This window comes from Microtus ochrogaster, chromosome 15 (genome assembly GCF_000317375.1).
Source record: "Microtus ochrogaster isolate Prairie Vole_2 chromosome 15, MicOch1.0, whole genome shotgun sequence".
In the NCBI taxonomy this organism is placed as follows: domain Eukaryota; kingdom Metazoa; phylum Chordata; class Mammalia; order Rodentia; family Cricetidae; genus Microtus; species Microtus ochrogaster.
In genome coordinates this window covers 11585266-11590009 of record NC_022017.1, presented here as the reverse complement: position 1 = coordinate 11590009, position 4744 = coordinate 11585266, and the positions used below count along the sequence as shown (strand labels likewise).

General features: G+C 48.8%; 1 protein-coding gene across 1 annotated transcript in view; it reads left to right on the top strand.

Moving 5' to 3' along the window:
* Window positions 1–3778: 3778 nt before the first annotated feature.
* LOC101983149 (zinc finger protein 250) overlaps window positions 3779–4744 on the top strand; it is a 16067-nt gene continuing 15101 nt past the window's right edge. The window contains exon 1 of the mRNA XM_026782569.1: window positions 3779–4031. The gene's annotated coding sequence lies outside the window, so the exon portion shown is untranslated. The remainder of the gene's footprint in view (window positions 4032–4744) is intronic.

Sequence of the window (4744 nt, the reverse complement as noted above, 5' to 3'; positions counted from 1 at the left end):
TTGCATTTTATAGGCTGCTATTGTCATTGTCTTGGCCTTCTTCCTTCCCTGGCTGGTATTTTCTCCACACAGCTCGAGGAAGGCAAGGGACTCCGAGTAGGCAAAGGCACAGCAAGCTGCAGGCCATCCCTGAAGCCCTCACCCTTTCCTCGGTCCTTATTGAGGATTCAGGAGTGTGGGCAACCATGTTTCCTAGACACCCCATGAGGCTGATGCTACAGCATCCATGTAAATTATATGTCATAGCATTCCCCAGGGCAGGAGGAAGGAGAGGAAAGGCACTGCCATCTGTGCTAGCCCAGTGGCAGTGCCACAGGAGGGGGAGTGCATTGTAGCTAGAAGTGCCACCACATTGAGACTGAGCCACAGGTGTCAGTGAACAGCATGACATGTTGCCAGAAAATAGGCCGGTGCTGCAAGCAGAGGCTGAACTCTGGAAGGCTGGGCTGAGGACAGGTACAAGGCAGAGGCTGAGGAGTGGCACATAGGAACCGACATACACAGACCAGACACAGATCCCGCTTGTCACAGAGATGTGCTTGTGGAAGTGGCAAAGGGTGACGGAGGGTGTCTTTCACCACTGAATGTCTCTGGGTGGAGCTCACCAGGGGTCCTTCCGCTGTCACAGGAGACAATAGGAAAGTCCAGAGCTAATGTGTGTGTGCATCAGTTAGGAAAGGACTCTCCAGGAAGACCAGTGGGGGAGCCAGATGGAGTGTTCCAGGTAGGCCAGTCCCACAGCTCAGAGCCAGTTACCGCGTTAAGATTAATGAGCGTCTCCACACCTGCAGCAAGTCTGAGACTAAGTCTACATTCCATTACCCGACACAGACCACACAGAAGACTGCATTCTGGGCTGGAGAGATGGATCAGTGGTTAAGAGCATTTGACTGCTCTTCCAGAGATTCTAAGATCAATTCCCAGCTACCATATGGTGGCTCACAACCATCTGTAATGGGATCAGATTCCTTCTTCTGGGGTACATGAAGAAGCAGCACTCATATATATAAAATACATGAATAAATGAATCTTTTAAAAAAGACCGTGTTCTGGGGAAGAAAACAGGAATAAGTATGTGACAGTATAATACAAACTAGATGACTTGGTGGGTAAGGGTTTTTGCCAGCAAGCACATGACCTGAACTTGATCCCTGAAGTCATCAAGGTGGAAGGAAAGAACCGACCCCAGTAAGTTGTCCTCTACCTACCACTTGTGCATCATGGCGTGCACACATGGCAAATGTTTTTAATGTGTGTGTAGGGGCTCGAGAGATGGCTCAGTGGTTAAGAGCATTGCCTGCTCTTCCAAAGGTCCTGAGTTCAATTCCCAGCAACCACATGGTGGCTCACAACCATCTGTAATGAGGTCTGGTGCCTCTCCTGGCCTGCAGGGATACACACAGACAGAACATTGTATACATAATAAATAAATAAATAAGTAAATAAATATTTTTTTAAAAAATGTGTGTGTACCTGTGGTTTTTCCTTTTACATGGGGGAAACATGAGGGGCACTTGGGTTTGGGTGCTTTTTAAAAATTTTTATGTATTTGTTTTATTTATATAAATTCTATAAATTTTTCTATATTATATATTAACATACTTATATTATTTGTGCAAATATTATATATTCATCTTAATATGGTGTTTTAAATATTATATACAATATATAATGTTATGTATAAATATCTAGTAAATAATACTACATTTTACTTTATTTTTAGATAGAGCCAACAGTATTTGCTGGATGTGAACAGACGGAGGAGCTGAGGGATGCTCAGAATCTTGTCCTGAGCCAATGGGCAAACTCTAAGTGCATCCTGATGTCTGGTATCCTAGAGAGGACAGGTAGTTCTTGCTATACTTCAGTGCCTATGTAGCCATCACCTAGGAGCTCTCCTAGTCCATCCACAAGGTCTGGGTTCCCTGCTCCCGTTACTTCCTCCATAGAAGTGAGGCTAGTAGATCTGTCGCTCTGTTTGCTTGTTCAGTCAGTCTGCTCTGACTTGGTATTTCTTGTTTCAGATTCCAGTACTGAGGAGACGCTGTATTCCCAGGAGCACGTTTCTGACAAATCAGACAGCAGTGCCAGTGGCTGTGCTGGTGATATTTCTCGGTCTCCAAAGCGCGAGGGTGCTGTGATGAAGTGTTAGGAAGAAACTGGAATGTCTCTGAAGGTGAGAGCCTGGTACAGCCCCTCTACTGGGAGGGAGACAGCACACCAGTGACCGTGTTCCTTAAGGGCCCCTTAGGGGAGAAAGGTCTGATTTGTAATGGTTTTGACAAAAACTTCAGTTTGAGCCCAAGTCCATTAGTGTGTCAGGGAATCTCTGCAGAAGAGAGGCCACATCCACACTACACTCCAGAGAACTTACAACACAATAGAGACCTGACTGGCCAGGAGGGGCTTCCTACGCTTGAGAGCCCTTTCATATGTACTGGGTGTGGGAAAACATTCAGAGGAAACCTTGGCCTTGTTCAACATCAGAGAGCCAGCGTTGGAGAGAAATCTTTCATCTGTTCAGAATGTGGGAAATCTATTAGCCAGAACTCTGTTCTTTAAAACCACTGGCAACCTTACCTAAATATGAAAACCTTCAGCCAGAACTCAAGCCTTAAACGCCAAAAGTCTCCTGTGGTTGAGAAGCCTTATGAATGCAGCGAATGTGGGAAGGCTTTTAGGTGGCGCTCAAACCTCATCCAACATCAAAGAATCCATTCTGAAGAAAAGCCTTACGCATGCAGCCGGTGTGGGAAGGCCTTCAGGCGGAGCTCACACCTCACTAAACACCACAGGATTCACACTGCTGAGAAGCCTTGCGAGTGCGATAAGTGTGGTAAAGTCTTTAGCCAGAGTGCACACCTCCGGAAGCATCAGAGGGTTCACACCGGGGAGAAGTCCTATGAGTGTAATGACTGTGACAAGTCATTCAGCCGCCTCTCGAATCTCATCAAGCATCAGAGGGTCCACACCGGAGAGAAGCCTTACCCGTGCAGAGACTGTGGGAAGGCCTTCAGCCAGAGCTCCAGCCTCACCCAGCACCGGAGAATCCACACTGGAGAGAAGCCTCACGTGTGCAGTGAGTGCGGGAGAACCTTTAGTTACAGCTCTGTGCTCAGGAAGCATCAGCTCATTCACACCGGCGAGAAGCCGTACAGGTGCAGCGTCTGTGGGAAGGCCTTCCGGCACGGCTCAGCCCTCACCCAGCATCAAGGTGTGCACACTGGAGACAAGCCTTACGAGTGCCACGAGTGTGGAAAGACCTTCAGCCGGAGTTCCAACCTCATCCTTCACCATCGAGTCCACACTGGAGAGAAACCTTATGAATGTACTGAGTGTGGGAAAACCTTCAGCCAGAGCTCCACCCTCCTTCAGCACCAGAGGACCCACAACGGGTTAAAGCCACATGAATGTAACCAGTGTGGCAAAGCCTTCAACCGGAGCTCCAATCTTATCCACCACCAGAAAGTCCACACTGGGGAGAAGCCCTACACGTGTGTTGAATGTGGGAAGGGCTTCAGCCAGAGCTCACATCTCATTCAGCACCGCATAATCCACACTGGAGATAGGCCCTATCAGTGCTGCAAGTGTGGGAAAGCCTTCAGCCAGCGGTCGGTCCTCGCCCAGCACCTCAGCCTTCACACTGGCCTGAAGCCCTATGACTGCTCTGCTTGCGGGAAGACTTTCAGCCAGCAGTCCAAGCTGGTTAAACACCAGTTAATTCATACAAAGGAGTAGCCTGGAGGCTGGGAGGAGGAAAGCTGAGCCTCGGTTCCTCTCTGATTCTTCTGGCCCTTGTTTTATTCAGCCTTCCCCTTCCTAGACTTGAAGCCAGGCTCAGTTTTTTATGCCCAGCTGCCACAAAACCTGGAGCCCTCCTTTGAAACATCCTACAGGGGTCCCTTTTGCTGTTGCTGCCAACTTGGGACTTCTCTCTGCATTCTGTTGTCTTTCTGGTTTGAAAACAGACTCGTGCTGGCTAGAAGGAAGACAAGACATCCATGTTCACAGCTTATTCCTGTAATCTAAAGGTACAGAAATAGGTCATGTGACCTTTGGCTGGAAAGAACCTCAGTAATTCTTTCGTCTAGCATTTAGTCGTAGGGGATGAGTTCTGGTTTAGTATTTACTACTGATATTTTGTTTACAACTGAACATGAGGGTCCAGTTGCCATCTTCTCTGGCGGTGTTGCTCCACGTCCTCTCCCTCCCATCCTGTACCTTAACCAGACTTACAGTCAGCTTAGCCACGGCCGCCGCCTCCTCCTCCTCTGCCTCCTCCTCCTCTGCCTCCTCCTCCTCCTCTTCCTCCTCCTCCCTGCTCTGCTGTGCCTTAGGCCCGGGCTCCGGCTTCAGGTCTCATGGAGCAGGACCCAGAAGCAGCTCTCTTCATAGCGCGTCTCCTCCCCCACAGGTTTCCAGGCCATCTTTCCACACATGTATCCACCATCGTTTTCGGAGTACATTCTTTCTGTTCTGTCTCAGGAGCCCAGATATCCAGAAATGAGCTCACTGGACTATAGGAGGACTTCTGGTGCTTAGAGAAAAGCTAGCTTCCTTGGGAACTTGTGAAACCCTTTCCCATCTGCCGAAAGGAGCCACTTCCCTTACCTCTGGCAGAAGGGACATATAGCTCTGAAAGACAAGTACCTGTGGCTGCAGATCAAAGGCCCGGCTCCCTCCGTCCCTACTCAGTTAGTGGTTGTTCTACACTTCAGAGACCACTCTTACACTCCCCCACTCC